Consider the following 12,104-nt stretch of genomic DNA (forward strand, 5'->3'; position numbering starts at 1 on the left):
GAAGACAGGTTTTCACCTCCCTTTTGGTTTCCAGACTTGACCCTCAAACAACAAGCCCCGCCCCTCCGGCCTCCAGCCTTAGCGGGCGGAGTCTTACTTTAGTGTCCCACACACGCGTTCCCGCAACGTCACCACAGAGGCGTACTGCATGTAAATGACATGCACGCAGAGGATGCCGGTTCCCCGCACGTAGACTTCCCACGCCGCAGATGAATAAGATTCACATGACGTCCAGGGTGTTTTAAGAGTGCACCGTTAGATCAAGGGAATGTGAGGGAAAGAAGGCACTGTAAAGAAAAGGCCGTAAGTGATGAGTATGACTGTAATGATGGAGAGCCTGGGCCCGGCCTGAGTAACTCATACTTACCTGGCAGGGGAGATACCATGATCACGAAGGTGGTTTTCCCAGGGCGAGGCTTATCCATTGCACTCCGGATGTGCTGACCCCTGCGATTTCCCCAAATGCGGGAAACTCGACTGCATAATTTGTGGTAGTGGGGGACTGCGTTCGCGCTCTCCCCTGGTTTTGAAAGTTTTAAGAAGAGAATCTTTTACTTTAGTGTACAGTGGCAGCCCACAGTAATGAAACGCTTTTAGATCTCATTTTGCTGTTAGGTAAATGATGAGAATACTGCCCTTAAAAGGACGTAGCAAAACTGAAAGGTACCATATTTTTACGGCCTTTGGGTTGTAGACACACGCTATTTTAAGAAACCACATCTTTAATAATGCCTGCCGTTGGATGACGATCCGGTAGATCGTTTTGTTTGTGGTGGAGGTTCAGCCCTGAGGGTGGTGCCTCCTCTTGAGTGGTCGTGGGTGCAGGAGATGGAGCAAACCTCCTACGGAAGCCTGAAGCAACATTCCCTCTCCGTGTCGTCTGCTTTAGTTTTTGCCCCCCGGGTTTCTTCTGCCTTGATTCTTGCCCTTTCTTCAGTGATAGACGGTGATGTGAACTGACCAAGTTGCTTTTGGTCATGGGGTTTTTATCACAGCAATAGAAACCCTAAGATAGGCATCATTTGTGACCCAGTGAATTTTATTAAGCTTGTCTGTGTATGGAAATATGTCACTAGGAGGAAAAGTCTCCCTAGGAGTGCTGGGGTTACAGATGTTCACTAGGAGTGCTGTTGTGCTAAACGATCATGCTGTCAAACTGCCTTCTAAATATGTATATTTATACCCAGATTTGTGTTGTTCTCAACTGTCTGGTCAGAGAAACGTTTCTCTGCTGCACGTTGATGTAGTGGTTACTGCAGAGATCCACAACCAGTAAAAATGCTGAGAATAAGTAACTGTGAGTGCTCAACTGCTGATGAGTGGTCTACACCAACCTCCCCCAGCCAAGGTTCAGGGAACTCAGAAGAGGGCCAGAACAATGTAAGAACTGACAGTGTGGGAGGAGAGCTGTGAAATGCTGTCTTCCCAACATGATGCAGCCGTTGTGCACATCACCTCACAGAAACTGTGTTTACAGGCACTCACAAAAACGGCACAAGGGGCTGAAGAGGTAGCTCAGTGATGAAGAGCACTCACTGCTCTTGCAGAGGACCAGCGTTTCCAGCACTGAGTCCGGGCAGCTCATCTGTTGTAACTCCAGTTCCAGAAGTAGAGAAAGGAGACTGACTCTCCAGGACAAGCTGGCTATAAACTTATAGACTAGCTGAATCTGCCAGCTCCGGTTCACAGCAAGAGACACTGCCTCAGTTTTTGAGAGAGAGAGAGAGAGAGAGAGAGAGAGAGAGAGAGAGAGAGAGAGAGAGATCAAGGAAGATATTCTATTGCAACCTCTAACTTCTGCCCACATTGCACATACATGTGCAAGTGCACACAAACATGTCCATGCATATTTTTTTCTTTTTTTTTTTTTGTTTGTTTGTTTTGTTTTTGTTTTTCGAGACAGGGTTTCTCTGTGTAGTTTTGGTGCCTGTCCTGGATCTCACACAGTAGACCAGGCTGGTCTCGAACTCACAGAGAGCCGCCTGCCTCTGCCTCCCGAGTGCTGGGATTAAAGGTTTGCACCACCGCCGTCAGCTTAATTTTTTTTTTTTCTATGCACGATGAGGTACATCTTTAACCCAGCATTCAGGAGGCAAAAGCAAGGCAGATTTCTGTAAGTTTGAGACCAGCCTGGTCTATATAATGAGCTATGTGGCGAGAGCCAGTCTCAACAAAATAATAGACATTTTAAAATGTTCCCATGGGGAGGAAAACACCCACTGCAGAGGATAACTCGCAAAAGCCAGCTCACTCCTGCCCTGTGAATTCTGGGAATGGAACTCAATCAGCTTCAGTGGCAAGGGCCCTCACCTGCTGAGTCATATTTTTCTTTACTTTTTTTCCTCCCTCCTGGAACTCACTATGTAGACCAGGCTAGCCTTGAACTCACAGCGATCTGCCTGTCTCTGTGTCTCAAGTGCTGGGGATTAAATGCCCAGCCCTAAGAACTTTCTAATTTTTTCCCTTTTTTTATTTTTATTTTATGTTCATTGGTGTTTTGCCTGCACGTATATCTGCACGAGTGTGTGTCACAAGCCCTGGAACTGGAGTTACGGAGAGGTGTGATCTGCAATGTGGATGCTGGGACATACATCTGGATCCTCTGGAAGAGTAGCTGGGTGGCTGGACCCTGATGTCCTCCTCTTTCTCTCGCTGATAGATCTCCTTTCTTCCAGATTTCTCCTATTTATTCTCTCTGCCAGCCAGCCCCGCCCATCCTTTCTCCTACCTCACTATTGGTGGATCAGTTCTTTATGAGACCATCAGGTGTCTTAGACAGGCACAGTAACACAGCTTCACAGAGTTAAACAAATGCAACATGAACAAAAGTAACACACCTTAAAACAATATTCCCCAACAGTCAGCCATGACAGCAAGTGTGTTTTCCCCCTAAGCCGATTTGGCAGGCCCTGGATTCATTGTTAGAGTTTTTAAATTTTATTTAAACTTGTGGGGTGGGGGTAGGTAGTAGCAGCTGTACAGACTAGCCAGGGGACTTTGGGTGGGGGTTCCAAACATACATGAGTGGACAGTGCCAGGCTTTCTCACTAACACCTGGATAAATAACATGTAGGGGGCTGGAGAGATGGCTCAGCTGTTAAGCACACCAGCTGCTCTTCTAGAGGTCCTGAGTTCGATTCCCAGCCACCAACCACATAGTGACTCACAGCCATCTGTAGTGGGATCTGATACTCCCTTCTGGGGTGCAGGCGTACATGCAGATAGAGCACTCACATACATAAAATAAGCAAATCAGGTTCTTTTTAGATTTATTATGAATACAGTGTTCTCCCGGCATTTATGTGTGCACGCTAGAACAGGGCACCAGATCTCATTATAGGTGTTTGTAAGACATCGACCATGTGGTCACCAGGCATTGAACTCAGGACATGTGGAAGAGCAGCCAGTGCTCTTGTCCTTGGATTCATCTCTCCAGCCCAATAAATAAATCTTTTTACAAAAACAAAAACATGTAGCTGTTCATTGTGGCATATTCCTGTAATCTCAGTGCTCAGGGGTGAGGAGGCAGGAGAGGACTGCTGCTCTAAGATTAAGGCCAGGCAAGACCACCAGTGAAAACCTGCCTCAAAAGAACAAGGGGGACCAGGTGTGGTGGTGCACACCTTTATTGCCAGCTGCAGCAGGTGTCATTTCTGGTTCACACTCTGAACTCCAGCTGCAGCAGGTGTCATTCTGGTCACACCCTGAACTCCAGCTGCAGCAGGTGTCATTCTGGTCACACCCTGAACTCCAGCTGCAGCAGGTGTCATTTCTGGTCACACCCTGAACTCCAGCTGCAGCAGGCACCATCTCTGAGTTTGAGGCCGGCCTAGTCTACATAGTAAGTTCCAGACCAGCCTCGGGCTATATAGTTGCTGCTCCCCAACCCACCCCCCACTGATCCCCAAAATGGTTTGGGGGCAGCAAGGTGACTCATTGGGTAAAGGTGACTGCTGCCAAGCCTGACAACCTGAGTTCGATCCCCAGACCCCATGGGGTGGAAGGAGAGAACCAACTCCCAGAATCGGCCCTTGACCTGGACAACCTCGCGTGCTGTAGCACCCACACATGCTCACAACTAGATTTAATGAACGAAACCCAGAGGAAAAAGAATGTATGGGCGTACTTAGGAGAGCCGCTCTGTGCCTGTGGAACAGGTCCTTGACTAGCTGGCTGCCGGTCCCTGTAAACGCATCCACTCTGGATCCCCTGCTGTGGGTGGTGTACATTGAACATTTACCGATCATCCCCGGAGTCTAGGAGAGGTGGCACCAGTGGTTGCCATAAGCATGTGGTATTCCAAGCCCAGAAGCAGAATTGCCTACCCGGGGGGAGGCCCGGGACGTAAAGCTGAGCAGACAATGTAGGTTTGGCAGCGAGTGTGAGGAAGGGCCGAACTGGAACCGTAAGAAGCCGATTGACTTGATGACTTATTCCTACAGTGAGGCTGGAAGACTGAGTGAAGCGGAGCACGGTGCAGAAAACGATCCAGAGAACCTCGGGTAATTGGAATTGAATACCTGCTCCATCTGGTGGCAGATTCATTATCAAGAGCAGGAGTGAGAGGCCTGAAAGATGGTCCATCTGCCAAGAGCCTGTCCTACAGGACCAGAGTGGGGTTCTCAGCACCCACTTTAGACAGCTCACGACGTCCTGTAACTCCAGTTCCAGGCTGTCTGGCACCGTCTTGGACTCTTGTGGGTACCTGCGCATAATACACACGCACACGTACGTTGTGGTGTAGCACTCTCCTGGGAGGTTGAAACTTCTTAAGCCAGGAGGTACACGACTCAAAATAGCTTCAGGAAGTCCCTGAAACTGACCAGACCCACCAGGCTCCGTCCTCCCAGGAGGGTGAGGGTCCCCCTAGAGGAGCTAGCCGCAAAGGAGCCTCTGAAAGCAGAGCAGAGGCCTGGAGGAAACAGAAACCGGCCCAGCTGTCTGGAGGAGGTGGAGATCTGCTGAGCGGCCTGGAGGAGGTGGAGATCAACCTAGACTCTGAAGGGGACATGCTCCTGCCTGCTTGAGCTGCCTGCAGGCTGAGCACAGTGGACTAGTCCCGTGTGCTGGGGACCGCTGGGTGGTAGGTACAGCTGTCTTTGAGTCAGTTCTGCTCCCACGAGTGAGCCCTCATCCATATCCTTGTAAATAAGCCCCAGAAAACTCATTGGTTCACCAAGGTGGCCTTTACAGAATCCACACTCTTGTCTGCTGTGGGCTCCCCCTCTAGGGTGAGTAGCTGTGTATGCTGCAGCTCCCCGGGACAAGGCTTGGCACAACACATAACAACAACAGCCACAACCAAAAAGGCTTTCGAACGGGAGATGAGACACTCCTTGAACTCTACGTTGTGGGGGGGGGGGGGGGGGGGGAGCATGTCCACCCACATCCATCTGTTTCCTTTAGAACACAAGCCAGATAGAAAGTGCTGGTGAGGCGCTCTCTGTTGGCATTTAACCTTGACTGAGGATCACTAAGACTGAGCCCCTCAGACAGAGGAAGGACTTTTCCTCCCTCACCCAGAATGTCAGAAGAGCCTTTGGAGGGAGCTGTGTTCTGCCCTGCTGTGAATCAGCCCACCTGTGGTCTCTGCCCTACCGGCCAGCTGCCCCAGCTCCAGGCCTCAGCCTGATTTCCAAGTAGAGCAGTGGGGAGGAGGAAGACTGGAGCAGGGGCTTTGACTTTTATTTCCTGGCAGGTGCTCTCCCTGGCTGGGGTTTAAAAAGAGGTCGATACTCTAGGCCAGAACGGTCACTCTGCAGAACCCACAAGATGACTCGGTAGCCGAGAGAGAGCCAGGCTAGCCTGGGACTGAATATTAAAGGGAAGGAAGGGAGAAGAAAGGAAAAGAAAGAAATCACTCCTTCAAAGTTTACCGAATGGTCAGTTAGAGGGGTGAGAAGTTAAGCACATGTGCCTATCGACCTGAGAGGTCTCCCCGGGTCCATGTGGGGAAACGACCCCACCACCAGTCGTCCTGGCCTCCACCCACCCCCCGCCGCCATAAATATGACGTCAAGACTCAGGCCCAGTAGGTCCGGACATTTCTCTCGCCTCTGCTTCGCAGTGTTAGGATGGCAGGTGTGAGCACCACAGTCAGCGTAGTCATGGTTTCTGCTGAGAACTTGCAGCGAACTTCTGTGCGAAAGGAAAGTAGTTCACTGGGCCGAGGGTGCAGCTCGACCGGTGGATGGACTCGCTTGCCTGGATCGCACAAATTCCCGAGTGTGTGACCCCAGCAGTGGACGATGGCACACGGCAGGATCGGAAGTTTAGGGTTCTCCTAGGCTACGTAGTAAGGTAGTAAGTTCAGGGAGTCCCTGGGGCTATCACGGTCTCCTGGCCGAAAAGAAAAAAGAAAAAAAAAAAAAAGCGGGGCGGGGCTATGCAAACCAGGCGGCGCGCGGTGGCTGCCGGTCCCGGGGGCTGGGAAGGCGGCGTCCCGCGCCATGAGGATACCGTGTGGGTGAGTGTGATGTCCGTGGGGCCGAGAAGACAGCGACGGGTGCGGAGGGCGTGGGCGTCGATTCTGTGTGTCCGGCGCGGTGACCGTGTGTTAAATGGGCGCGCGTGTGTAAGGCGAGCGTGCGTGCTGGGCGAGCAACTCATACTTACCTGGCAGGGGAGATACCATGATCACGAAGGTGGTTTTCCCAGGGCGAGGCTTATCCATTGCACTCCGGATGTGCTGACCCCTGCGATTTCCCCAAATGCGGGAAACTCGACTGCATAATTTGCGGTAGTGGGGGACTGCGTTCGCGCTCTCCCCTGATTTTCAAAGTTCAAGAACAGACTGTTTTGTTTCCTTCTGATGACAGCAGTTCCCACCCACTGCCACAGTAATAGAAAAACACGTTTAGAGCTCATTTAAGCTGTTAAGTGAGATTTAAGAGTATATTTCACTCTAGTATTAACTACCACAACCTAAGTATTGAGAGCTTTGGTAGTCATTAAATGGTCATTAAAATGTTAAAAAGTTTGGTAGCATGCTGCCTTTAAACGATGCAAAGCTAAAAGGTACCACGTTCTTAAGATATTTGGGTTGTAGACCCACACTATTTTAAGAAACCACATCTTTAATAATGTCTACCGTTAGATGAAGATCCTGAGGTTGTTTTGTTTGTGGTAGAGATTCAGCCCTGAGCATGATACCGCCCCTGAGTGGTCCTTGGCATAGGAGATGGAGCAAATCACCTACAGAAGCCTGAAGCAACATTCCTTCTCCATGTCGTCTGCTTTAGTTTTTGCCCCCCGGGTTTCTTCTGCCTTGATTCTTGCCCTTTCTTCAGTGATAGACGGTGATGTGAACTGACCAAATTGCTTTTGGTCATGGGGTTTTATCACAGCAATAGAAACCCTCAGATAGGCATCATTTGTTGTGACCCAGTGAATTTCATTAAGCTTGTCTGTATGCGTGTGGAAATATGTCACTAGGAGGGAAAGTCTCCCTAGGAGTGCTGGGGTTACAGATGTGCACTAGGAGTGTTGTTGTGCTAAAAGATCATGCTGTCAAACTGCCTTCTAAATATGTATATTTATACCCAGATTTGTGTTGTTCTCAACTGTCTGGTCAGAGAAACGTTTCTCTGCTGCACGTTGATGTAGTGGTGAAAGACCCTAGCCCTTCAGGCTTACATCCCCAAGCCTCAGAAAGACAGTAACTTCAAGCACCAGGAAATGAGAAACTAAAAATCTAGTTCCCAGGGCAACCTAACTCAGCCACTACTCAATCACCCCTGTAACAATATAACAATGTAAAAAGATTTCTGTTAAGAGATGTGCTCATCTGTGACTGGGATAGTTGCAGGTGTTCCAGGAAGGACCACCGTGACCTGTACTCCACTCCCGCCCTGATACCCCCCTTGAGGTTTACGTAACTGAACCCCGTCTGTGATCACCCTGTGATCAGACCATGTTCTTGTAAAATGAAATTGTATGGAAATTGTAATCTTATTAATTTTGTGGGTTTTTCCTTTAAAAGCCCTTATGGGGCTGTAGTAAGATGCGACTCTTGCTCTTTGGAGCAGAGTTTGCCCATCTGTACAGATGTTTCTTTAATAAAATCCTCGTGCTGTTGCATCAACTGGACTGGAGTCTGGGTTCTTGGGGCACCCACTTGTGACCCTAAACTTTGGGATCCAACAGTGGTTACTGCAGAGATCCACAACCGGTCAAAATGCTGAGAATAAGTAACTGTGAGCGCTCAACTGCTGATGAGTGGTCTACACCAACCTCCCCCACTCAAGCTTCAGGGAACTCAGAAAAGGGCCAGAACAATGTAAGAACTGACAGTGTGGGAGGAGAGCTGTGAAATGCTGTCTTTCCGACATGATGCAGCCGTTGTGCACATCACCTCACAGAAACTGTGTTTACAGGCACTCACAAAATCTGCACAAGGGGCTGAAGAGGTAGCTCAGTGATGAAGAGCACTCACTGCTCTTGCAGAGGACCAGCGTTTCCAGCGCTGAGTCCGGGCAGCTCATCTGTTGTAACTCCAGTTCCAGAAGTAGAGAAAGGAGACTGACTCTCCAGGACAAGCTGGCTATAGACTTATAGACTAGCTGAATTAGCCAGCTCCGGTTCACAGCAAGAGACACTGCCTCAGTTTTTGAGAGAGAGAGAGAGAGAGAGAGAGAGAGAGAGAGAGAGAGAGAGAGAGAGAGAGAGAGAGAGAGAAGAGAAGAGAAGAGAAGAGAAGAAAAAGAGATCAAGGAAGATATTCTATTGCAAACTCTAACTTCTGCCCACATTGCACATACATGTGCAAGTGCACACGTGTCCCCACACTTGTGAACATGGTGCATACCACAAACATGTCCATGCATAATTTTTTTTCTTTTTTTTTTGTTTGTTTTGTTTTTGTTTTTCAAGACAGGGTTTCTCTGTGTAGTTTTGGTGCCTGTCCTGGATCTCACTCTGTAGACCAGGCTGGTCTCGAACTCACAGAGAGCCGCCTGCCTCTGCCTCCTGAGTGCTGGGATTAAAGGCGTGTGCCACCGCCGCCGCCACCGCCGCCGCCACGGTCCGGCTTTTTTTTTTTTTTTCCCCTATGCACAATGAAGTACATCTTTAACCCAGCATTCAGGAGGCAAAAGCAAGGCAGGTTTCTGTGAGTTTGAGACCAGCCTGGTCTATATAATGAGTTCCAGGGCTATGTGGTGAGAGCCAGTCTCAACAAAATAATAGACATTTTAAAATGTTCCCATGGGGTAGGAAAGCACCCATGTCGCAGGAGCCAGCTCACACTTGCCCTGTGAATTCTGGGAATGGAACTCAATCAGCTTCAGTGGCAAGGGCCCTCACCTGCTGAGTCATATTTTTCTTTACTTTTTTTTTCTTTTCTTTTTTCCTCCCACCTGGAACTCACTATGTAGACCAGGCTAGCCTTGAACTCATAGAGATCTGCCTGTCTCAAGTGCTGGGGATTAAATGCCCAGCCCTAAGAACTTTCTAATTTTTTCCCTTTTTTTATTTTTACTTTATGTTCATTGGTGTTTTGCCTGCATGTATACCTGCATGGGTGTGTGTCACAAGCCCTGGAACTGGAGTTACGGAGAGGTGTGATCTGCAATGTGGATGCTGGGACATGCACCTGGATCCTCTGGAAGAGTAGTCAGTGCTCTTAACTGAAGCATCTCTCCAGTCTCAATTTTTAAATTTTCAAAAAGTCATTTATATATATATATATGCATGTGTGTGTGTGTGTCACATGTGTATGGGTACCTGCAGAGACCAGAGGAGGGTGTTGGATCATATCTCAGGGCCTATAGTTATAGGCAGTTGTGAAACATCTAAATTGGGTGCTGGGAACCAAAGCTGGGTCCTCTATAAGAGCAACAAGTGCTCTTAAACAATGAGTGAGCTATTTCTCCAGGCCCCAAAATAAAATTAAAAAAAAAAATTAAAGCTTGCTGGGCAGTACTGGCCTATAATTTCAGCACTCCAGAGGCAGAGGCAGGTAGATCTCTGAATTTGAGACCAGCTTGGTCTACAGAGTGTGTTCCAGGACGGCCAGAGATAAACAGAGAAACCATGTATATAAATAAAGAAATAAAAATGTAAAGCTTTAGCTGACTAAGGGTGATGGTGCGTACCTTTGATACCAGCACTTAAGAGCAGAAGCAGGGCTGGAGAGATGGCTCAGAGGTTAAGAGCACTGACTGTTCTTCCAGAGGTCCTGAATTCAATTCCCAGCAACCACATGGTGGCTCACAACCATCTGTAATGAGATCTGGTGCCCTCTTCTGGCCTGCAGTCATACATGCTATATACGTAATAAATAAATAAATACATCTTTAAAAAAAAAAAAAAAAAAAAAAGAGCAGAAGCAGGCAGACTGACTCCGTACTACTCTAAGGAAAAACTTCCCATCCGGTTTAATGACTTACACCTAAAAGGTATGTGTCACCACACCATGCTAAATCCTGTCATATTTTTTTAGGAGACAAATGTGTCTAATTTGGTTTATGGTTCCCAGGAGTCCATAATAATCCATAGAGAGAGCAAACTGCTAGTGGACAAAGATATAAGCTCTTGAATCACACACACACACACACACACACACACACACACACACACACACCGTGATGTACTTGTTCCAGCAAGTCTCCAGTCCCAAAAGCTCCATAGCCTCCCCAAACAGTGTGGCCAACTGGGGAACAAGTGTTCAAATATGTGAGCATTTGTCACCGTCAGGTCCCCAGCATGGTGGGGGTGGGGGATTGGGACGGGAGGAAGAGCGGTGGGAATTCTAAAGGGAAGTTCCATTCAGATTCCCACTCTGGTCTCCTATGAAAAGGGAGATTGAAATAAAAATTCGGTCTCCATTGGTCGATATTTAAATTTGCATGTTACATCTCATGTCTAGGTGATGAACTGAGATCTCTGAAGCTGTTCATCTTGGCAGTTGAAATAAGAACAAGGTCAGAAAAGGGACACAAGACTCAGTTGGTTCTTTTGTGAACAGCGCATATGTGTGGAACACCTAGTCAGCAAATGACTAGGAGATGAGACACCATTATAGAATTAGGCCCTCAGTCCCTAACCATAAACCATGGACACGTAAATCATGCCTGAAAACTGAGGTGTCCCCCTTGTAATAGTAATTGGCAATAGCAATTAGTTCAAGAGGTGACTGGCTGCCCAGGCCTTCACTGGTTTTAACACCAAGACAGAAAATAGTTCTGATCAACCAGACTGGTAATTGAGAGAACAATGGACCTAAATAAATAAGTTCAAAATAAATCTTTTCCTCCACTGGATGCTTCTACATCCTTATCTTTTACCAATGTTCTTAGAATTTATCACCCTGGACAATGTATACATTGGGCCTATTATTTCTTCAACATTTAGTTATTCTTTGTCTAAAAACAGCATACTTTGATCATTTCTTTGGACCTCACTCTTTTGGGAAGATCCCTGAGTAAACTTGTAAACTGAACACAATTTCATTAGCACTTATTAACTGAGTTCTATATGCAGCCCAATAACCCAAATAGGAACTAAGGTCTCTCTGTCTCTCTGTCTCTGTCTCTGTCTCTGTCTCTCTCATTCTCTCTAGCTCTTTATCTCTCTTCTCTCACGTTGAACAGCTTAAAACAATAGAAATGAGCTGGGTATGGTGGCACACGCCTTTAACCCCAGCACTTAGAAGGAGGACTTGACAGGTAAAAGCATTTGCTTCTCAAGCCTGAAAACCTGACACTCTAATAAAGCTGAATGTGGGGGGAGCATTTGTAACCCCAGCCCTCTAGTGCACATCTGTAACCCCAGCCCGCTAGTGCACATCTGTAACCCCAGCCCTTTAGTGCACATCTGTAATGCAGAACTCCTAGTGCACATCTGTAACCCAAGCCCTCTAGTGCACATCTATAACCCCAGCACTCATAGTGCACATCTGTAATCCTAGCACTCTAGTGCACATCTGTAACCCCAGCACTCCTAGGACAAGATGAAAGGCAGAGAGACAGAACTGTGCAGAAGCTTGTGGGTCATCCAGACTGGGAGCAGCACAGCAACAGGAAGAAGGTACAGAGTGAGGACTGACTCCTACAAGTTATCCTCTGACCTCTGCAAGAGGGGACAGATGGCTGAAGTGTACTTAC

At 47.9% G+C, this 12,104-nt stretch overlaps 2 non-coding genes across 2 annotated transcripts; both read left to right on the top strand.

Annotated features, from left to right (window-relative positions):
* The first annotated feature begins 359 nt into the window (after positions 1-359).
* On the top strand, positions 360-523 carry LOC131924733 (U1 spliceosomal RNA). Its single transcript, XR_009383029.1, has one exon. It is a non-coding gene; the product is annotated as a U1 spliceosomal RNA (small nuclear RNA).
* A 6,084-nt stretch (positions 524-6,607) lies between these two features.
* Positions 6,608-6,771, top strand: LOC131924812 (U1 spliceosomal RNA). Its single transcript, XR_009383070.1, has one exon. It is a non-coding gene; the product is annotated as a U1 spliceosomal RNA (small nuclear RNA).
* The last annotated feature ends 5,333 nt before the right edge of the window (positions 6,772-12,104 follow it).

Source organism: Peromyscus eremicus, chromosome 14 (assembly GCF_949786415.1).
Source record: "Peromyscus eremicus chromosome 14, PerEre_H2_v1, whole genome shotgun sequence".
Classification (NCBI taxonomy): Eukaryota; Metazoa; Chordata; class Mammalia; order Rodentia; family Cricetidae; genus Peromyscus; species Peromyscus eremicus.